Raw genomic sequence first — 24,255 nt, 5'->3', positions numbered from 1 at the left:
AACCCAGGAAGGCACACTTGGGAATTCCTTCCTGTGGGGTACCCTCAAGCCCTTCCCCCCTGCCCTCCAGGGAAGAGCTGAGAAATAAAACAAAGGAAATTGGCTTTTGCCACCAGCTAATTAAAAAACATGTGCACTGACCTCTTAAGACACAAAAAAATCAATCCTGTTCTTAAAAACGGTAAATTTTATTAAAAACAAAAAGAAAGAAAATACATCTGGATCTTAGGCTTTTACTAGTTTTGAAAGTCCCACTTACAAAAATTAAATATCAAGAATAACCTTCTTGGGGTCCAGCTTAAAGGTTACAAGCAAAACAAAAGCATTTGTGGTTAGCACAGAGGAGTCCACAAGCCTTACAAAATAAAAGAAATAAACCTAATCGCATCTTTCTAGACATTTCTGATCTACTTACATATCTGGGTTTCCAAGTAAGCAATTACTAGCTATAATTCTGATGGTTTTCATACCTGGCCTTCAGCTTCTCACAGCATAACTCCTACCCTGTTCCCCTATTCCCTGGAGAACAACAACAGACACAAAGGGGAAGTTCTTTCCCCCATTTTAAAAAGTTCTAGCCTTCCCATTGGCTCTTTTTAACCCTTTACAGGTAAAGCAAGCTGAGAACAGCCACCAAGACGGACTTGCTGCTGGCTGGGTGTCCATAAAATGGAGCTCCCCCCATTCCATTTATTGCATTGGCGTTCTCCTCCCACTTACACTTTTGTAAATCTAGAGTAGCTCTACTGAAGTCAATGGAAAGCCACTTAGCCCAAAACAGGTGCAAATAAGAGGTGAATCATGCCCATTATTCTCTACAGTACTCGTCAGTTTCATCTCTGTATGCAGATGATATGCTCCCCTTATTTTAGAAGTATTCCATTGTACTGATAAGCAAATTCCTGCAGGATTACTCTACATAAATGATAACAAATATTTTTGATTTGCTGCACATACAGACCAATTAGTCAGCTGTATGAGACAGCTGGTTCACAACGTTCTGATATTCGTACTTTACATGATTTTGATTTAATTTCCAGGGCAGCCTATGGAGAGCAGAGTTGTAGAGGGGGGGAGAAGAGTAGATTGGTTGGATGGTTTGTTTGTTTGTTTATTTGTTTAGCCCTTTTGCAACCCTTTCTTTGATACCTACTCATAAATTATATTGTTGTGTTATGGTATCTCGTTATCCTTTATTAGCAGAACATCACTAATTAGGAGTCGGGATTATACATCATGCCCTCCATATAGAACAAGTTAGCATATAGAGGCTTTGCCTACTGCTGTTTTTAAGCCTGAAGAAGAAGGAAATTATAAAGGAAATTATACATATTTCATACTGTCCCTGATAAATGTTCCGGGCCTGTACACTCTAATTTAGAGCTATGTTCATTTTTTTCTCCTGTACTTAATAGGAAACAAAGGTATAGTCCATAGAGTATAATTATAGTCTGAGCATGACCCTAGTGGTAAAATTAAGACAGGGATTTCTAATCTTTAAAACAAAATCGTAAAAAGAAAGTAGATTCAAATGTGAGTCTCATTGAACTCAGTGGCAAAACTCCCATTGACTCCAATGAGAGTATGTTTTCTCTACTGGACACAAATCCTCCATCTAAAGTCTATCTAGCCTGAATAGTCCAGTTGGGTGCTGGGTGGATGTGAAAATGAGAATACCACCCCCCAACTCAAGCCAACAGTGACTGTAGCTTCCACACAGCAGCTCCAATCTACACCATTGGCTAGAGCAAGCTCTGAAGCTGCTTCACGTGGCTTCCCCAGAGCGGGGTAGGACAGAAGGATCCGTGCTGTGGGGAATTTGCCAGATCTGTCCTTCCCTCAGCCTGCCTTTGGCTTCCCTCTGTCCGTTCTCTGTATGCTGCCATAGAGAAAAGCCCCAGAAAACAAAGTTGTGTGCTGTGCACTCACTGTACTCTCCTTGCCTGCAGGAATCCTGCAAACTAGCTAATCTTCACAACACCCCTGTGGAGTAGGTAAATATTATCCCCATTTTGCAGATAGACTGTCTGCAAAGATTTTCTTCATTGACTTGTCAAAGGCAACACAAGGATGAAACCCAGGATTAGAACTCCAGAGTTTCTGGTTCTAGTTCTATATTTACTCTCTCTCTCTCTCTCTCTTTCTTTCTGGATTGATAGTTTTGTTGCCCAAGCATGAAATCTTTCTTTGGTACAAAATAGGGAACATATATTTTGCCATATTGTCTCACTAACTGTGGGTAGTTAGCGGATGCCAAAAGTCAATTCGTATTGTTTTAGATCCTGCATGCTGGAAATCATGGAGGAAGATTACTGTAATGTCCCAGATTATTATCTCAGTTACAGTTTAGATCCAGAGCATATGCCCTATTTACTAACTAATACTGCTGCAATCAGAAAACTATTCAGCATATACAACTAGCCTTACTTTTACAACTGTAGGCAATGTGTCACAGGTATCAAAAGCAAGCAACTTGGAGAAGGGACTCTGTTAGGATCAGAATATCATCCTCAAGACTGACTTTCTGCAATCATAGGAAGTGGGGATTGGGTATATACTATCAAAACATATGTTGTTCTGATAGCTGATTGGTAGAATAACACATTACAATCCAGAACAGCAATACATGTAAATAACATTTTTAAAAGAATCAATTAGTATAAAGTTCATTTCCAAAAAACATCAGGACGAAAAGGCAAGATCAGACAGCTATTTCTTTTATATGGTGAAAAATTGAGCAACAACTAACACACAATAAATTTGCACAAAGTTAATTATTAATTTAGTTCTTCTGACATTTTTCATATATTGATCTGAAAGCCCTTTATTATTGTTGATATCCCCACTTTATATATGGGGAAACTGATCCAATGAGAGGTTAAGTGACAATATAATACTACATGCTGGAATACAAATACAAAAAGAAAAACAAGAACGGGTCAAGTAAAATTATGAAAAACAAATTTATTTGAATTAGTGATCAAAGTTTTGCAGGAAAGAATAATAATTAGACCTCATCAAAAAGAGGCAATTTTTTTTTGGCCCACACCACCTGCAAGAAAGGATGTTTTTTGTCTTAAAATTTGATTATTCTATCAGTTCTAATGTTAATACAATTATACTGGTTCCTAATTAAGCAAATTCAGATTTCAATGGTTTTCTCTGAGCCTGTGTTGGTTTAAAAAAAGACCATAGAATGTGTGTGTATTTTTTTCCCATTGACATTTTCAGATCTCAACTATAATAAGGTCTCTAGACAGGCTGATCATGTGATAACACTTTTGTTTTAGAAAAGCCAATTTTACTGCATTTAAGAGTTTGCAGAGACAGGTAATATTTTATCTGGAAGACAGATTCCATCAAAGGATGTAAAGTTGTACAAGGACCATCTTGCTTTGATCCGTCACATAAACCTGCGAGTTTTTAAGAGTATTTTCTATCATTTCCAGCTGTTGATGTATTGCTATAAGAGAGGTTTCAGAGTAACAGCCGTGTTAGTCTGTATTCGCAAAAAGAAAAGGAGTACTTGTGGCACCTTAGAGACTAACCAATTTATTTGAGCATAAGCTTTCGTGAGCTACATCCAATGAAGTGATGCATCCGATGAAGTGAGCTGTAGCTCACGAAAGCTTATGCTCAAATAAATTGGTTAGTCTCTAAGGTGCCACAAGTGCTCCTTTTCTTTTTGCTATGAGAGACACTGATATCAGATATATTTTTGAGGCATCTGACTGGAGATCTTCTTCATACACAAGTTCTTTCTGAACAAAGAAAAAATAAGTCCCCGCAAACTCCATTAATCAATGCATGGGAAAAGAGCCACTCTGAAGTGTAACAATGTAGAGTGAATGAGATAATATAAATCTTGGTTCAACTATATCCTGTTTTCTCTCCCTTCAGTAGCTTGGACCAATGGTTCTCAACCTTTCCCAACTACTCTACCACTTCCATGAGGCCAATTTGTCTTGCTTGCCCCAAGTTTCACCTCATTTAAAAACTACTTGCTTACAAAATCAGACATAAAAATACAAAAGTGTCACAGCCAACTATTACTGAAAAATTGCTTACTTTCTTATTTTTACCATATAATTATAAAATAAATCATGACCTCCCAGTTATGAAATACTGATATAGTATACAGAGCAGTATAAAAAGTTATTGTCTGATGAAATTTTGGTTTGTACTGACTTCGCTAGTGCTTTTCATGTAGTCTGTTGTAAAATTAGATGAATTGACATACCCCCTGGAAGATCTGTGCGCACCCCAACAGGTACACATACCCCTGGCTTAAACTGAAGTGTAAAATAAAGAAAATGGCTAAAAATTAGAACCATCTTTTGGATTTAAGCCCAAAACATTCTACTTTATATTGAGAACAGTAGGGGAACAAATACTGTTGGGCCAGATTATGCCATATTGATCCATTCATGAAACAAAGTGAATGGAATCTAAGCAATTTTAAATAACTGATTTTAATCCTAATTTAAATTATTAAGCAGGAAACCTTCATTTAAATCTTGTTCGGCATTTGTACGTTTTTTAGTTAGCTTTCTAAAGAAAGGTTGATTCTCATTGGTTGGTAACCATTAAAACATGTTCATTTGCAATGAAATACAGCATTTACAGTAAATTTGGTACTTCTTTTTGCTAACCAGGAGGATACACTATATCTATATACATTTATTTAAGCAATTATACAGTTTATCTTACATCTATTCAGATTCTTAGTTTTCATATTATATTATGTTAGAAAATGGTAAATAATGTATCTCTTATTTACTAAGTGGTTAAATTTTTACTTGTGATTTGTATCAAGCTGTATTTGGGTATTAAAGCAAATTAAAATTTTGTTTTTGTGCATTTTGATTAGTAAATGTGCTGATACATAAGAAAACAGATTTATCAGAACGTTTATCAAAACATGTTTTGCATTTAAAACTTTTTGATTTTTTTTTTTAAAACAAAGGATGTGTTATCTGTAGTTAGTGAACAAACCTTCTTTTTATGGTCACCACGTACTTCAATATCTTAGAACTTACACTGACTTTTTATTCAGAAGAGAAAAACAAGCTTTCCTGCTTTTTCCCCTTGGTTTCTTAACTTTGAATGAACTATTCATTGAACTGAACTAGTCAAATAACCTGAAATGAAGAAAATATTCTCACTGCACCTGCAGAAGAGGTTACAGCTGTCAAAAGCTGGTTTAGTACATAAACAAACTCTGGTTTTAGGTTCTTAGCTAGTGACCTCCAAAAGTGCAATGCTCTTACTTTATTTAAAACTTGGTGATAAACATGTGCCACTTAATAATTTTAAATTAATTTATTAGATTTGGTATGTTTAGGCCTTAACATAGATTATCATAAGTTCAAATTTTATTTCATATAGATTTATTTTTTTTAAATCTGCGTTTAAGTTAAATGAAAAATAAACAGAGCTTGGTGGAGGCAGGAGCCAATCTTACCACAAGGCATAAAGCTCTAGGACACTGGGAATTTCAGCCCTGCTTGGAGCAACCAATCAGGGCTGCTGGAAGAAGCCAGCAGAGCTCTCCCTGTTCCCTCAGAAGTCAGAGGAGTTTGGGGGTAGTGGAGTGGGAGTGGGAACAGCCAAACCATTCTCACAGGAGGGGAGGGAAAGAGCCCAGCAGAGATCAGTGGCTCCGTTCCCTCCTATTTTCCTGCAAACAGTGACTCAGTCAGCTCTCTGCTCCGCTCCTCGCCTTTCCTGCAACACCAGGCCTGGAAAGTGGGAATGGAGTGAAGCGCCCTGGAGCTTCTCCCACAGCCTGGGAACAGGGAAGAGGACGCTGCTGCAGTGAACCCACACGGCCTGGAGAAAAGGGGATGAAGAATCCCTGTTGCTCCAGGAGGATTATTTTTTTGTAAAAAAGAAATACAATTTTGAAACAAAAAGTTTCTAACTGGAAAAGTTGAAACTTTTCACTTTTTGAAATTTTGATTTTTTATTTCTGAATTTTTTGTCGTCGTTGTTAGCTTCCAACCTAAATAATTTGGTGAAGCTGACATGAATTCATAAAACATTTCCGTGTTTCCAAACCTTCATTTTCACTGGAGAAAAAAAGTTGCAGGTGAAAATTTTTGTGAGTTCATTCATAGAATCATAGAATCATAGAATATAAGGGTTGGAAGGGACCCCAGAAGGTCATCTAGTCCAACCCCCTGCTCAAAGCAGGACCAATTCCCAGTTAAATCATCCCAGCCAGGGCTTTGTCAAGCCTGACCTTAAAAACCTCTAAGGAAGGAGATTCTACCACCTCCCTAGGTAACGCATTCCAGTGTTTCACCACCCTCATAGTGAAAAAGTTTTTCCTAATATCCAATCTAAACCTCCCCCACTGCAACTTGAGACCATTACTCCTCGTTCTGTCATCTGATACCATTGAGAAGAGCACCCTCAAGTGAACTCACACAGAAAAAGGATAAAAGATAAAAACACCATAGCACCTGTGAGTGAACACTTTGCACAAAATGATCATTGCATATCTAACCTCTTACTGCCCTTCCTCAGAGGAAACTTTCCCAACACCTTCAAAACAGGAGCCTGGGAGCTTAAAATGATAACTTTGCTAACCATGCAAGTCACAAGAGGTGATAGTACTGCTCTACTTGGCACTGGTTAGGCCTCAGCTGGAGTGGTGTGTCCAATTTTAGTCACCAATGTATAGAAAGGGTGTAGAGAAAGTGGAAAGGATCCAGAGGCAAGCGGCAAAGATGATCAAAGGGATGGAATGCAAGCCATATGAGCAAAGGCTGAGGGAACTGGGTATGTTTAGTTTGGAAAAGAGGAGATTAATGGAGGACATGATAGCGGTTTTCAAATACTTGAAAGGCTGGCATAAACCAGATGGAGGAAAGTTGTTCTCTCTTTCCACAGAGGGCAGGACAAGAGGCAGTGGGTTCAAATCACAACAGAGGAGATTTAGATTAAATCTCAGGAAAATCTTCTTAATGGTAAGAACAGTAGGGCAATGGAACAGACTGTGTGGGAGGCTGTGGAAGCTCCTTCACTGGAGGTTTTCAACAAGGAGGCTGGATTGCCACCTGTCTTGGATGGTTTAGCCACAACAAATCCTGCATTTTGGCAGGGGGGTAAACTAGATGACCTTTATGGTCCTTCCTACCCCAATGATTCTCTGATTTGAGAAACACTGTTCTAATTGGACTTAACAACTGCATGTTTATAATTCTACAGAAAGGTTTGCAGTCATCCAGAGATTCACTCTATATTTCTTTGGGTTTGATTTACTTTACTTTGATTTCAGCTGAGTCATACATTGGGAATAGGGCTGTCTGGAAAACAAAAATTCCATTTCACAAAAAAACTAAAAGTTTTCAAATTTGCTTTTGTTTCACATTGGACTGTCATGAGACTGTCATGGAAAAAAAGAAGAGGCAAATGCACCCCAAAATAGCCAGCTGGGCAGGGCACTGATGTGGGATCTGAGAGACCTCAGTTCGAGTCCCCCATCTGAATGAGGGACTTGAACCTGGGTCTCCCACATCAGTGCCCAAGCCACCAGGCTATTGTGGAGTCTTTTTTTCTCATTTGGAATTTTCAACCTGGACATGAGAAACCTTCCTGACCAAAGTTGAATTAAAACCAATAAATTTCAAAGAAAAGATTCAGTTCTATCAAGAAAAAAGTTTTGTCAAAAAATTCCTGACCAGATGGAATTGTGACTATTGCTGGACCATTAACCTTGCCATATTACCAGAGAATTAGATATTCTAATTGTCTGCCCCTGAGGCTGAAGCTGTTTTGAATCCACAGGTAATAAAATACAAAACCTTCTTCCCATAAAGAATTCTGCTGGTGAAGTGCTATGTGCCGAAGGGTTGACTGATATTCTAATTATGCTCTTGGGGTCTCCTGGCATTTTTTAGAACTGCTTTTAAATTGTCATTGCTTTTTCCAATTCTGAGGAAAGCTGGTGATGTGTTTGAAATCAGTCTTTGGAAAATAAGCAAAAGCTGCAGTAGACAAATGAGAATTGTCAATGGACTTTAGTTGATTAATTATGCAGTCAGTTATTTCCTCCAGTTTGGACATTTTGCTATATTCAGAGAAGAACTCTGTTACAGTGTTCTTGTTCCAGAAGAATAAGTCTGTTGCCACAGGCTGCAAAGCCTCTGTGGAAGAGTTGTTGACATCAGTGCTTCTGGCAGTCGAGGTTGCAGTTTTTTATTATTTTTATATCTGTGAACTGACACCAATCCACCCACTGATTGAAGAGCTGCTACATGGCACTCACTTATGTTGCATAGCACTTCTTGTTTTCTTTATTAACTTCCAATACTGTTCTTCCTTTCATAAACCCTGAATTAAGTGCCGCATTGTATTGAAATGAAATACAACAAAAGCATTGTATTCCTGTAGGTAAAGTGCAAAATTTATCTTTTATTCTGTGCTGTTGGATTGAAGCTCTTAGATGAACTAAGAAGGATTTCTGTTTTGTTTCAGTAGTGAAGTCCATGCTCATCCAGGAAAGCTAAATGTGTGAGCATCAGAGAGGAACAAGAAATGGCTTTCTTCACACCTGAGAGCTTGAGATTTTAGAAAAATATTCCTGGTCCAAATTGGGACAAACATTCAAAATCAACATTTTTTTACAAAATGATAACTTGAAAACAATTTCAGACTGCATCATATTGAAATATTTTTGTTTCAATAATTTTGAAACTCTTTCAATGTTGACCTTTTAAAAAAATTAACCCTTTCTTAGTATGAATTAACTAAAATTTAAAATTAAGTAGTTTCAAACCAAAAAACAAAAGAAATTCATTTAGAAAATGTTGAAAAAGGACATTTTGACAATTTCAAAGCTTTTTTTCAAATGCCTTTTTAAATTGGGATATTTGTCTAAATTGGCTTTTTCCAGCAGTTTTGGTTTCAACAAAATGAGCATTTTCTGAAGAAAAAGAGATTTTGTAGGAAAATTCCCAAGCCGATTTAGTTGGCATGACTGTAGTACCATTCCTCTGTGGTATACACCACTCCTTGGACTCTTTTTTCCCCCCTGGATAAGAAGTTGTCTTGATAGATGTGTGTGATTTATTTTTTCAGAGAGATGTTCATGCCCTGGAGTCTTCTCATCATGCCTAAATATATTTGTTCCTTAAAAATCTGGGTCAATCAATATTTAATTTGTATTGTACCGCCAGAGACCCAGACATGGTCGAGGCCTATCTGCGCCAGGTACCTTAAAGAGATTTAAAATCTAAGGATAGACAGAACATTGAGAGAAGGATACAGCATATAGGAAAGTGGTTAGGCTCACTGGATACACATCTTGTAAATTCAGTCTTTCTTCTTCCCTCTTTTCAGGCAACATACATAGGGGAAGTTTACAACTAAAATGATTACAATATTTCTCTTTAAAATTCATATATACATTATTAACTTGTTTTTTTTTTTGTAAAGACATTTATCATAAACTGTACTTAATGAGCCCTCAACCTAACCATTGTTAGTTGGAGATTTCCTTAAGCTTCACAAGCATTAAACATTTTTTTTCTCTGATCTGTTTTCTTTTTTGTGATGTGTGTGTTTGTTTGTTTAGGATGAGACCAACATGCTTCAAGAGTCTCAAACTGCAGGTAAACATTCTATTAGTCACTTGTGATCTTCACTATGATATAGCATATTTGCATGTCGACAGAGCTGCTTAGGGTGCTTTGCAGTCTTACTACTCTGTGATATTCTTTTCTGAGGATGTACTGGCACCAATGAAATGCTGTAGGAAATTTTGCTGAAACGCTGTCTCACAAAGCAAATATTGGAATTTATTGGAAGTGTTGGTTCTTTCCCCAAATGGGTTTTCCCAAGTCCAGTACTAGTAATTGGGTACAGGGCCAGACCTAGACCAAATGGCACCCCAGGCAAGAAGTGTCTTCGGCATCCCTCTCTCCATTTGTTAAACCTTTGAATGTAGTATTTTTATTGCATTCATAACCCATTTCATGACTTTGATGCATGATCTACATACATGATTTATCCCTGTCATATAAGGCAATAGATTTGCACGTTAGGGTCAGTAAATCTGTATTTATTCAAGCAATATATAAGCAAATTAAAAAAAAAATGTTTCCTCTAAGCTTATAGAAACTTTTTAATTTTAAGAATAACTGAAATGTACTAGCATCAAGAAATTGAACTGTGCACCAACATTGGGTGGACCAGTATCAAACAGTGTTACAGTAGGTGACAGCCTTAGAATGTTAACCCTAGTCCTTTAGTTTGAAAAGTTGCTTTTCTCACTTGTCTTAGTGAACTGAAGCAGTGCCAGAGAGATCAAAGACTGGCCAATGGCATTTTCAAATGATAAAATAGCAAGTGATGTCAGTTTCTTATCAGCCATTGTCAATTGAAGATATGTTTTAATGAGCCTGAGCCTCGAAAAGCTGCACTCACCATTTGTGACTGTGACTAGCAGCGTGACCAGAATCCTCAAAGCTATCCACACATTAGGAAAACTGTCATTCAGCTCTGCATCATGAATGAATTGGAAAACTTGGAGTGGAGAATGCTTCCTGTGTGGCAAAATGTGACCAATGTTGCCCAATTCGACATAGAGATCTTTATCATTGGTGTCCAAACATTCCCCATGTGTCAGCATCCAGTGAATTTCATACAATTGTTCAAGAGTGTTTTCCTGTTCACTGGCTGCTTACTAAGGTAATACCACATCCCCCACCCCAGGTCTTTTCGTGTTGCTTCATTTGTCTGAACCTTTCTTCGATGGACACTTGAGCAGTGTCAACGAGCAAGCAAAAAAACTACCTCTTGAATTTTTCTTCTGAGCTTCCCATCACCTCATCTCTGCCCTTGTAACAAAACTGTCTCTTCTTCCAATGAATATTAGTTTCCTTGAAGACTGGCTCAACTCTTAAGTTTTCTGCCATTTCTTTGGCAGCAGTGATGACATCTTCAAATCCAGTGTCTCCATAGGCCACAACAAAATCAAGGCAGCTTCTCCTCAAAGTACTAGCGGCTGCGATGTCCATCAATTGAGTAATGTCTTGCTTATAAATGTTTATTTGTAACAAGATATTGTGCCAAACCACAACTGAGACCAGAAATTTGAAGTCAGTGATCTGGTTTTCCAGGCTTTGTGCCCTGTTTTGGATTCTGGCCTCAGCTTTATTCAACTGCGCCAGCTCCATCAGGGTGTCATAAACCTTGGTCACTTGGTATCTCATTGGCCTTAGGCTGTCAATGCAGCTCTCCCAACGAGTGTCACTTAGCAGCTTCGTGGTCAGATTTGTAACCTTGTCCGAGAGGATCTTCCATCTGATAGTTGATGCTGAAAAGAGGATGTTTATCCTTTGCAGTACTCCGAAGAGAAATACTGAATCTAAAGAAGATGATGCAGTCTTAGAAAGTCATCAAACATTATGTGTTAAGCATAGCAAAAGAAGTAACAGCATTTATTTTATATTGTTGCATAGAAAGTGGTTTGATAGATAACTCTGGTGTCTTATTAAATATGTCCTTTATTAGTCGCTACTTACACTCTTCAAGTCTTAAAGTACAAGTACACTTTCACAATTACACAGTAAAACAAGGTTCACAATATCACAACAGGGCTCTCACTTCACTTCAGTTCATTCTTATATCTCACTGACTGACTGGCAACACCCCGCCCCTTATATACCCATGAGGATATGGCTGAGAACATTCTAGGAGATTCGAGGAAAATGTAGTTCTCAGAAAGTCTTGAAGGTTCCATGAGATTCTACAAAGGTCCAGAACATTCTAGGAGATTAATGAAAAATGAATCCACATGCGGAATACCTGAAACATGTTACTTCAAACATTCTATTTTCCCCTTTGTCACTAACAACAAAAACAGCACCCAGAGCCCCTCAAGCCTGGCACCTCAGGGTCGCCTGCCCCTAAATCCAACCCTGATTGGGTATGAGTATACTCTGGCACTGGGGAGCAAATGATCATTTTGACCTATTTATTATTTGCCTGAAAACTTTCCTGGATAACTGAGAGCTAAGATACCAAACTGTCTGTCTTAACTCAGACAACTGCTTAGCTCTGTTGGGAGACCAGATGGGTCAGATAACATCTTGTAGTGGACCTACTTCTGTTGGTGAGAGAGACAAGCTTTCACAGAGCTCTTCTTCAGGTCTGTGTAAGCTCTAAAGCTTGTCTCTGTCACCAGTAGGAGTCGGTCCAATAAAAGGTATTACCTCACCCACTGTGTGTCTCTAATATCCTGAGACTGATGTGGTTACAACAATACTGCATATAGCTCTGAGGAAGGGATTTAATTTAGTTCTATGTTGCTAATCAGGGTGAGATTAGGATGCCATATATCAACACTTCTTTATACACTAAAATCTCTTATGAATTTTTGCTAGCAAAATTCTATACTGAAGACAGTGGTATTGATATAGTGTCTTTTTAAAAGGAATTCAGCCAATATTCCATGCCCTGGATTTTCTCTTCTATAGGTAGCAGATTCAAAATCAAGGCACTAACATAGGTTTTTTATGCTATTTCATACATTGTATTTCCCATGGGATGGAATATACTATGGTTGAAGCGAGTGTTATATTAACATTTTTGTCAGAATATTCTGGTGAATGAATAGGTATCCATAGGAACCTGGCACCAGAAAGAAAATTTCTAATTATGCTTAAAAAATGTGTTTTGCTGAAGAGGAAGGAGTTGTCATCTGGTTTAGAAACTTCTCATAAATTTTCTAGCTGCATAAAACTGCCAAGGGATTGAGGGAGTTATTTTTGTCTCTTGGGTACTTAATTTCCTTGCTTTTCTCTTAAAAGTACTGGTGTGAAATATAGTTCTGAAATTAGCAGCGTCCTGACACAGGCACCTACTGTTGTGTTGGAAAATAACAGCCTGCAAAGGAAACAATGCTTTCCAGTATGTCAGAATTAATGATGGGCCAAACCAAGCCTTTTTCTCCACATATCCTCTTGCTCCCCAGAGTGTGTGTTTGTGGGAGAGAGGGGAAGGTTTCAGACAAACAGAACCTAACCTCCAGATTTTTGGTCCAGAAGCAGACCAAAGCCTAAACTGCTTGTTCAGTTTAAGGGAAAATCTAGCTCTGCTTAAATTAAGAATGAGGAATATTAAACACTGTTTTATTGATTCCCAATAAATCGCTGTTTATTAGCTAACCTGAAGGACAACTGTCAAGGTTCCTTCCCCACTCTGAACTCTAGGGTACAGATAAGGGGACCTGCATGAAAACCTCCTAAGCTTATTTTTACCAGCTTAGGTTAAAACTTCCCCAAGGTACAAACTATTTTCCTTTTTCCCTTGGACTTTATTGCTGCCACCACCAAGCGTCTAACCGATATATAACTGGGAAAGAGCCCGCTTGGAAACGTCTTTCCCCCCAAAATCCTCCCCAAACCCTACAACCCCTTTCCTGGGGAAGGCTTGATAAAAATCCTCTCCAATTTGCATAGGTGAACACAGACCCAAACCCTTGGATCTTAAGAACAATCAAAAAGCAATCAGGTTCTTAAAAGAAGAATTTTAATTGAAGAAAAAGTAAAAGAATCACTTCTGTAAAATCAGGATGGTAAATACCTTACAGGGTAATTAGATTCAAAACATAGAGAATCCCTCTAGGCAAAACCTTAAGTTACAAAAAGACACAAAACCAGGAATATCCATTCCATTCAGCACAGCTTATTTTCTCAGCCATTTAAACAAACAGAATCTAACGCATATCTAGCTAGATTACTTACTAAGTTCTAAGACTCCATTCCTTTCTGTTCCCGGCAAAAGCATCGCACAGACAGAGAGAGACTTTGTTCCCCCCCCCTCCAGCTTTGAAAGTATCTTGTCTCCTCATTGGTCAATTTAGTCGGGTGCCAGCGAGGTTATCCTAGCTTCTTAACCTTTTACAGGTGAAAGAGTTTTTCCTCTGGCCAGGAGGGATTTTAAAGGTGTTTACCCTTCCCTTTATATTTATGACAACAACTGATCTCCACCCAAGCTCATTCATTTAAAGTGAGACTAGGTATAAAAGACACTGAATTTTGGAAGAGAACCACAGGTAACATTGTTGCATGTCAGGGAGAAGAGTGAAGGTGGGGACACTCAGTGTATCCCCTTGTTGTTTATCTAGGGTGGAGAGAAGCATTGGTGATGAGTATCAAAGGCAGGGGAAGACTCAGGCTACCCACACTGCCTGTGTGGCCCCACCCACACTCCACCCCCAGGCACCCTCCTGCTTCCCCACGCTCTGCTGCAGCTCTTTGCTGGGGCCCAGGTCAGTGGCACCAGAATGGGGTGGGGATGGTCAGGGGGCCATAGCCCTCTCCTCTCACGGACAGGCCTGGCTGTGCTGTGGCTCAGAGGCTCCTCCCCATCGGAGCCTGGTCAGGGAGAGCTGCGGGGGAAGTTGTGGGGAGCCTTGGTCCCTCCACTTGCCCTGGGTGGGAGGCCTGGGACACAGGCAGGGGGCTGCTTTTGCCTCCACCTCAGATGGGGCCCCCTGCCTCCCCACACTTTTGGGAGGGCTCCAGTGCCCTTGTCCTGGGCTTGGGCTAGTGGGGGAGATGTAGCAGCACAAACTGCAGCTGGCATATTTTTCCACCAGTAGCAAGTTTGTGCCACTACACTGGCTTGCAGCCAGGGACTCCAGCTGGCTGGAGCTGATGCTCTCACTGCCTGCCCACCCAGGGCTGGGGGCCATGCTGCCAACCCACCTGGCACTCCGGGGTGGTGGGGGCTGCACTGACAGTCTGCCGGCTGTGCTGGGAGCTGCAATTGGCTGTCCGCCCACCTGCTGCTCCGGGGCTCGGGCTGGGAGCTGTGCTGCCTGCCTGCCTACTGGGCACTCTGGGGCTTCGGAGGGGCTCTGGGTTCTGATGGGAGAAGGGGGATGGGAGGGGTGGGGCCCTGGGCAGGAGAGGCTGGCCAACTGTGGACTAGCCTCCCCAAGCCCACAGTTCACCTGCCTCCCATGGGGAGAGGCAATGAGGGACCTTGCAAATGAAGACAAATAGCTAATATTTGATGCAGTACAGGAGGAGGAGCCAGTGGACAGATGCAAAGAGATGGGTGAAATGGTCAGAGCTACAGGCTAGAAAACTATTTTTGCAGCAGCATTCTGAATGGCTAGGAGCAGGGAAAAGCATTTGTCAAGACCAGAGAAAAGGATGTTGTGGTAATTGAGATGTGAGATGATGAGAGACTGGACAAGAGTTTTATCTTTGTGGATGGACAGGAAAGGCCATATCTTAGGAATGTTATAAAATCATATAATATTCGGATTAGAAGAGACCTCAGGAGTTCATCTAGTTCAATCCCCTGCTCAAAGTAGGACCAACACCAACGAAATCATTCTAGCCTGGGCTTTGTCAAGCCGATCCTTAAAAACCTCTAAGGATAGAGATTCCACCACCTTCCTAGGTAACCCATTCCAGTGCTTCACCACCCTCCTAGTGACATAGTGTTTCCTAATATCCAACCTAGACTTCCCACACTGCAACTTGAGACCATTGATTCTTATTCTGTCATCTGCCACCGCTGAGAACAGCCTAGCTCCATCCTTTTTGGTAGTTTGAAGACTGCTATCAAATCCCCCCTCACTCTTCTCTTCTGCAGACTAAATAACCCCAGTTCCCTCAGCCTCTCCTCATAAGTCATGTGCCCCAGCCACCCAATCATTTTTGTTGCCCTCCACTGGACTCTCTCCAATTTGTCCACATCCCTGCTGTAGTGGGGGGACCAAAACTGGATGCAATACTCCAGGTGTGGCCTTACCAGTGCCAAATAGAGGGGAATAATAACTTCCCTAGATCTTCTGGCAATGTTCCTACTAATACAGCCCAATATGCCGTTGGCCTTCTTGGCAACAAGGACACACTGCTGTCTCATATCCAGCTTCTCATCCACTATAATCCCCAGGTCCTTTTCTGCAGAACTGCTGCTTAGCCAGTCCGTCCCCAGCCTGTAATGGTGCATGGGATTCTTCCTTCCTAAGTGCAGGACTCTGCACGTGTCCTTGTTAAACCTCATCAGATTTCTTTTGGTCCAATCCTCCAATTTGTCTAGGTCACTCTGGACCCTATACCTACCCTCCAGCTTATCTACCTCTCCCCCCAGATCAGTGTCATCTGTGAACTTGCTGAGGGTGCAATTAATCCCATCATCCAGATAGTTAATAAAGATGTTGAACGAAACCAGCCCCAGGACCAACCCCTGGGGCACTCCACTTGATACCGGCTGCCAACTAGACACTGAGCCGTTGATCACTACCCATTGAGCGTGACAATCTAGCCAGCTTTCTACCCACCTTATAGTCCATTCATCCAATCCATACTTCTTTAACTTGCTGACAAGAATACTGTGGGAGATGGTCTCAAAAGCTTTGCTAAAGTCAAGATATATCACATCACCGCTTTCCCCATATCCACAGAGCAAGTTATCTCATCATAGAAGGCAATCATGTTGGTCAGGCATTACTTGTTCTTGGTGAATCCATGTTGACTGTTCCTGATCACCTTCCTCTCCTCCAAGTGCTTCAAAATGGATTTCTTGAGGACCTGCTTCATGATTTTGCCAGGGACTGAAGTGAGGCTGACCAGTTTGTAGTTCCCAGGGTTCTCTTTCTTCCCTTTTTAAAATATGGGCAATATATTTGCCTTTTTCCAATCGTCCGGGATCTCCCCCAAACACCATGAATTTTCAAAGATAATGACCAATGGCTCCACAATCACATCAGCCAACTCCCTCAGCACCCTTGGATGCATTAGATCTGGACCCATGGACTTGTGCATGTCCAGCTTTTCTAAATAGTCCTTAATCTGTTCTTTCACCACTGAGGGCTGCTCACCTCCTTATGCAGAAAGACTCTTCAAGATTTAGATATAGCCTGAATGTGAGGATTGTTAATATCTCCAATTGTTAATGTGTTAATGTATCAAATCAATGATGCATATTGTGGCAAAGGCTGAGATACTCAAGTGTGGCTGTAGACCTGGTTGTTCCTCTGTCAAACCCGAACTTTATTTTGAGACAGCATTTGAGAAAATGGTTGAATTTAATAAGATGTGCACAGCACTTTTTATAGACTTCCATCAAGCCTTTGATTCAGGGCATCAAGCAAGTTTGTGGATTCTGATGTGGTGACTTGGCATCCCTGGGAAGATTGTGTCATTGATAGACGAGCTCTATAACGGAACAAAAAGTTGTGTTCAAGTCAGTGACAGATATATAGAATGATTTTTTGTCTCCATGGGAGTTTGGCAAGGCTGTATTCTGTTACCATTCAATTTCAATATTGGCATTGATTGGCTGATGGATCAGCTTTAGGAGGTAGCTATTGGTGGCATTGCGCTGAACACCATTCTGCTTCATTATCTTGAATACACCCATGACATTGTCATGTTGGCTCACTTTGGTAAATTGTTGCAACTGATGACTGATCTGTAGAGGAGCTGGAGGAAAACCAGGAGAGGACAGAGTCAGGGAAGCCAAGGGAGGACAAAATTTCAAGAAGACCTGACTGTGTCAGAGGCAGCTGACAGGTCCCAGGGAAGACAGGGGTTTTGATGGGTAAGGGAGAGTCAGTTATGGTGGCTGTTTGGAGGAAGACTAGGGGAAAATCCATTACAAAGCTTTTAGGATGGGGTTATGGTGCATGGTGGAGGATGCTGTTCACCAAGGAAGTGGTACAATCCTCTATAGGATCCTGTAAGTATCCAAAACTTTAGATGCTTATTCAAACCAAACCAAACCGTCCAAAAGTCTCCAGCTGGTAGCTTTTATTAGATATATGTTAAAAAAGCAATGGGTGTAAAACATAAGGCAAGGGGTGTAAGAATGGTGTAAAGCAGACTTAATGAAAATGAAAAGTAATCCCAAGATTTGGAGTGTCTGAGTTTTATTTTAGCAAGGCCACTAAAGTTCTAGATAAGGGGAGAGTTAAAAGTCTTCAATTTCCCAGTTTAATAATAGGAAAACCAGGCTTTGGTTTTGCATACGTAAAACTAGGGATGGTTCAAATCCAGGTTTCAGTCACCACAGTTTGTTGCATTTGGAACTGTTAGACAGACGTTTCTGGTTTAGGCCCATCTCTAGCACTAAAATTGGTTTTGCTTTTTTAAAATGAATTCCTCCTGGCAGTTTTGAAGCCTGTCAAGAGTGATTTACATGGAGGAAATGAGATTGTTTCAGTGTGAATATCTCTAGTGATTAGGGAATTAGGGATTAGGGAAAAGCTGGGAATTTATGGCTACTCCATATTCTTATGCTGTGTATCCAAATACAAAGTCACAAGAAATCAGTGACCAGATTTCTACAAAAATAAAATCAAAGCCACCATGATTTGGCCTATCTGTAATCAAAATGGGTTTCAACACCCCTGCAAAAATTTGATATAACAATAATATAATTATTGTATTTATACAGTATCTTTCATCATGAATCAGTCCAAAGTGCTTTACCAATTAAGGAACTGAAAATAATATTCAATCTTCATATCCAATTAAAACTAAAGTGGGAACTTGCATAAGCCAAATGCAATTACCCAAAGTAGAACTTGGCAAGGACACCCTTACTCTTGCAAAAAATTGCACATTCTATAACTACAATCCCTGCTGTAACTACTGATTTCAAACAAGAATGAATTTGGCCCATTGTTTTTATTGGTAAGGGATCAGCCAGTCCTGAAGAAAAAAGATTGTCTCTAAATCTCTACTGGTACCATTACGCCAAGGCCCCAAATCAGTCAGGAAAAGCAGCCTTCACACTCTTGTCATCTTAAGCCACATCTTCACTCAGAGTCTGGTAAAGCCATTTGTGCCTCTCCCTTTAAACTGGGGGTTACACATGTAGCCCAGGATATCTTCTCCCACTGAACGACAGTGCATACCCATTCAAAAATCTCTAGTCCTAGCTTTGACCGGGTAAAGTTGCGTCTTTCCGGGAGCCTTAGAGATGCAACTATTTAATGCGTCTCTGAAGCCGTTGCTTCTGGAATGCTTGCTGTTGTTGCTGGAACCGTCTGTGCTCTTCCTGTGGGGTTTCCACCTGAGTTTGCTGCCCCTTCATAAATTGCAACAAGGTCTGTTGCATTAAAACCTCTGCTTCTTGTTTTAGTTTAGAACGACAGTCTGACCCTGCTGCAGCTCCTGCAATGTTGGTTTGCCTGCCATTTCAAGATTTCTTCCATTTCCTCTTTGTGTAGAGGGTGTCTGGGAAACTGGTTTTTGCTATCAAATCTAAATGGTCTGGGTCCCTGCTCCATTTTCAAGAGAGCGCATAGACCTTGCATGTCTGTTCAAACTCACCCACCTCAAAAACTGGACACAGCAGCAAGCCTGATTTAGCAGTAGTTACCCTGAACCTTAATATTGAGTTTCAGAACCTGAGCCTAGGGTGACTCTGTAGAAGGATCCTGTGTTGCTATTTAGGGTCTTGGTGTCTGCTACCCTGTTGCATAGTTTAATTGTACAGAGCAGAGATGCTGCATGATTAAATTTCAGCCAGAACAGCTAATTAAATATTTACTTAGAAGAAGGTTAAATGTGTTTCACCTCTATGAAGAAAGCGTAGGTGCTTTAGTACAGATATCAAGCATATTCTCATCTCATTGAACAGTTCAGAATTAAACATAAAAATCCCCACGCATCAAGAACATAAGATTGGCCATACTGGGTCAGATCAATGGTGCATCTAGCCCAGTATCCTGTCTTCTAACAATAGCCAGTGCCAGTTGCTTCACAGGGAATGAACAGAACAAGACAATTGTCAAGTGAGCCATCCCCTGTTGCCCCGTCCTAGCTTCTGGCAGGTGGAGATTTAGGAGCACGGGGTTCATCCCTAACCATCTTGGCTAATAGCCAATAATGGACCTATCCTCCAGGAAATTATCTAATTCTTTTTTGAACCCCACTATAGTTTTGGTCTTCACAACATCCTATGGCAATGAGTTCCACAAGTTGACTGTACATGTGTGAAGAAGTACTTCCTTATATTTGTTTAAACGATGCTGACTATTAATTGCATCAGGTGACCCTAGTTCATGCATTATGTGAAAAGGAAAATAACATTTCCTTTTTTACTTTCTACACACCTTTCATGATTTTATAGCTATTATATCCCCTCTTCACCATTGTTGTTTTTTCTAAGCTGAACAGTCCTAGTCTTTTTAATCGCTCCTTCTATGGAAGCTGATCCAAACCCCTAATCACTTTTGTTGCCCTTCACTGCACCTTTCAGAATCCTAATATTTTTTTTTTGAGATGGGGTAACCAGAACTTCATGCAGTATTCAAGGTGTGGACATGCCTTGGCTTTATAAAATGGCAAATATTTTCTGCCTTACTGTCTATCGCTTTCCTAATAGTTCCTAATATTCTGTTAGCCTTTTTGACCGTTGCTGTGCATTGAGCTGAAGTTTTCAGAGAACTATCCACAGTGACTGCATGATCTCTTTCTTGAGTGGTAACAGCTAATTTAGATACCATGATTATATATGTGTAGAAGGCATTATTATTTTCCAATGTGAATTACTTTGCACTTATCACCATTGAATTTCATCTGCCATTTGGTCACCTTGTCACTCAGTTTAATGAGATCTCCTTGCAACTCTTTGCAGTCAGCTTTGGACTTAACTATCTTGAATAATTTTGTATCTTCTGCAAATTTTGCCACCTTACCATTCACCCTCTTTTCCAGATCATTTATGTTGGACAGCACTGGTCCCAGTACAGATCTCTTTTTTTTTGGGGGGGGGGGTTGCTATTTATTCCTACCCTTTGTTTCCTATCTTTTAATTAATTAGAGATCCATGAGAAGACCTTCCCTCTGATCCCATGACTGCTTAAAAGACTTTGGTGAGAGACCTTGTCAAAAGATTTCTGAAAGACCAAGTGCACTATATCCATTGGATCACCCTTGTCCACATGTTAGTTGGCACCCTCAGTGAATTCTAATAGATTGGTGAGGCATGATTTCCCTTTATAATAGCTGTGTTGATGGTCCGCCAACATATCGGGTTTATCTATATGTCTGATAATTCTGTTCTTTACTATAGTTTCAACTAATTTGCTTAGTACTAAAGTTAGACTTTCTGGCCTGTAATTGCCAGGATCTCCTCTGGTACCTTTTTAAAAAATTGGCATTACATCAGTTACCCTCCAGTAATTTGATACAGAGGCTGATCCAAGTGATAGGTTACATACCACATTTAGTAGTTCTACAATTTCATATTTGAGTTTCTTCTGAGCTCTTGAGTGAACACCATCTGGTCTTGGTGACTTATCACTGATTGATTTATCAATTTGTTTCATAACCTCCTCTATTGACACCTGCCCTACGCTACCAGCACTCCCAGCTACCTTCGAGACACCACTGACTTCCTGAGGAAACTACAATGCGTCGGTGATCTTCCTGATAACACCATCCTGGCCACTATGGATGTAGAAGCCCTCTAAACCAACATTCCACACAAAGATGGATTACAAGCCGTCAAGAACACTATCCCTGATAATGTCACGGCAAACCTGGTGGCTGAACTTTGTGACTTTGTCCTTACCAATAACTGTTTTACATTTGGGGACAATGTATACCTTCAGATCAGCGGCACTGCTATGGGTACCCGCATGGCCCCACAGAATGCCAACATTTTTATGGCTGACTTAGAACAACGCTTCCTCAGCTCTCGTCCCCTAACGCCCCTACTCTACTTGCGCTATATTGATGACATCTTCATCATCTGGACCCATGGAAAAGAAGCCCTTGAGGAATTCCACCATGATTTCAACAATTTCCATCCCACCATCAACCTCAGCCTGGACCAGTCCACACAAGAGATCCACTTCCTGGACACTACAGTGCTAATAAATGATGGTCACATAAACACCACACTATACTGGAAACCTACTGACTGCTACTCCTACCTATATGCCTCCAGCTTTCACCCTGACCACACCACACGATCTATCATCTACAGCCAAGCTCTGCGATACAACCGCATTTGCTCCAACCCCTCAGACAGAGACAAACACCTACAAGATCTCTATCAAGCATTCTTACAACTACAGTACCCACCTGCAGAAGTGAAGAAACAGATTGATAGAGCCAGAAGAGTTCCCAGAAGTCTCCTACTACAGGACAGGCCTAACAAAGAAAATAACAGAACGCCACTAGCCGTCACCTTCAGCCCCCAACTAAAACCCCTCCAACGCATTATTAAGGATCTACAACCTATCCTGAAGGATGACCCAACACTCTCACAAATCTTGGGAGACAGGCCAGTCCTTGCCTACAGACAGCCCCCCAACCTGAAGCAAATACTCACCAGCAACCACATACCACACAACAGAACCACTAACCCAGGAACCTATCCTTGCAACAAAGCCCGTTGCCAACTGTGCCCACATATTTATTCAGGGGACACCATCACAGGGCCTAATAACATCAGCCACACTATCAGAGGCTCGTTCACCTGCACATCCACCAATGTGATATATGCCATCATGTGCCAGCAATGCCCCTCTGCCATGTACATTGGTCAAACTGGACAGTCTCTACGTAAAAGAATAAATGGACACAAATCAGATGTCAAGAATTATAACATTCATAAACCAGTCGGAGAACACTTCAATCTCTCTGGTCACGCGATTACAGACATGAAAGTTGTGATATTACAAGAAAAAAACTTCAAATCCAGACTCCAGCGAGAAACTGTTGAATTGGAATTCATTTGCAAATTTGATACAATTAACTTAGGCTTGAATAGAGACTGGGAGTGGCTAAGTCATTATGCAAGGTAACCTATTTCCCCTTGTTTTTTCCTATCCCCTCCCCGACGTTCTTGTTAAACCCTGGATTTGTGCTGGAAATGGCCCACCTTGATTATCATACACATTGTAAGGAGAGTGATCACTTTCGAGAAGCTATTACCAGCAGGAGAGTGGGGTGGGAGGAGGTATTTTTTCATGCTTTGTGTGTATATAAAAAGATCTTCTACACTTTCCACAGTATGCATCTGATGAAGTGAGCTGTAGCTCACGAAAGCTTATGCTCATATAAATTGGCTAGTCTCTAAGGTGCCACAAGTACTCCTTTTCTTTTTGCGAATACAGACTAACACGGCTGTTACTCTGAAACCTGTCATTCTGGGACAGTTATCTAAAAAGAATGGCTTGGGTATGAGATCTCTCCACACATCCTCTGCAGTGAAGACTGATGAAAATAATTCATTTTAGCTTCTCTGTAATGGCCTGGTCTTCCTTTAGTGCTCCTTTACCACCTCAGTTGTCCAGTGGCCCCACTGATAGGCAGGCTTCTTGCTTAGGATGCCCTTACATTTTTTTGCTGTTAGTTTTTAGGTCTCTAGCTAGTTCCTCTTCAAATTCTTTCTTGGCGTACCCCATTATACTTTTATACTTGACTTGCCAGAGTTTATGATCCTTTCTATTTTCCTCACTAGGATTTGACTTCTAATTTTTAAAGGATGCCTTTTTGTCACAGACTGCCTCTTTTACTCTGTTTACCCCTGGTGGCATTTTTTTGGTTGTTTTACTTTTTTTGGTGTGTGTGAGGGGGGAGCAAAATATACATTTAGTTTGAGCCTCTATTTTGGCATTTTTAAATAGTCTTCATGCCATTTGCAGGCATTTCACCCTTGAGTCTGTTTCTCTTAATTTCCATTTAACTAGCTTCCTCATTTTTGTGTAGTTCCCGTTTGTGAAGTTAAATATTACTGTGGTTTGTTTCTTCGGCACATTTCCCCCTACAAGGATGTTAAATTTAATTACATTATGTTCACTATTATTGAACTGTTCAGATACATTCACCTCTTTGGCCCAAACCTGTGCTCCACTTAGCATTAAATCAAGAATTGCATCTCTCCTTGTGGGTTCCAGGACAAGCTGCTCCAAGAAGCAGTCATTTATGGTGTCTAGAAATTTTATCTCTGCATGCTTTCCTGAGGTGACATATGCCTAGTAGTTGAACTCCCTCATTATTATTGGGTTTTCTGTCTTTGTAGCCTCTCTAATCTGCCAGAGCATTTCACAGTCACCGTTGCCATCCTGCCCAGTGGTCGGAAGTATATTCCTACTGCTATAATCTTATACTTAAGAATGGAACTTCTATCCATAGAGATTCTATGGTATTGTTTGAGTTATTTAAGTTTTTAGTTTGACTCTGTGCTTTCTTTCACATATTATGCCCCTTTGACACCAATGTGATTTATTTCAGAGTAACAGCCGGGTTAGTCTGT

General features: G+C 40.5%; 1 long non-coding RNA gene across 1 annotated transcript in view; it reads left to right on the top strand.

Annotated features, from left to right (window-relative positions):
* The window catches only part of LOC125620846 (uncharacterized), a 100,571-nt gene that overhangs the window by 22,781 nt on the left and 53,535 nt on the right, over nucleotides 1-24,255 (top strand). The window contains exon 4 of the long non-coding RNA XR_007352347.2: nucleotides 9,584-9,620. This is a non-coding gene — a long non-coding RNA (uncharacterized LOC125620846). The remainder of the gene's footprint in view (nucleotides 1-9,583; nucleotides 9,621-24,255) is intronic.

Source organism: Caretta caretta, chromosome 1, assembly GCF_965140235.1.
Source record: "Caretta caretta isolate rCarCar2 chromosome 1, rCarCar1.hap1, whole genome shotgun sequence".
Lineage (NCBI taxonomy): Eukaryota > Metazoa > Chordata > Testudines > Cheloniidae > Caretta > Caretta caretta.
Note: the sequence above shows the minus strand (reverse complement) of the source record. Positions and strands in the feature narration are given on the sequence as shown.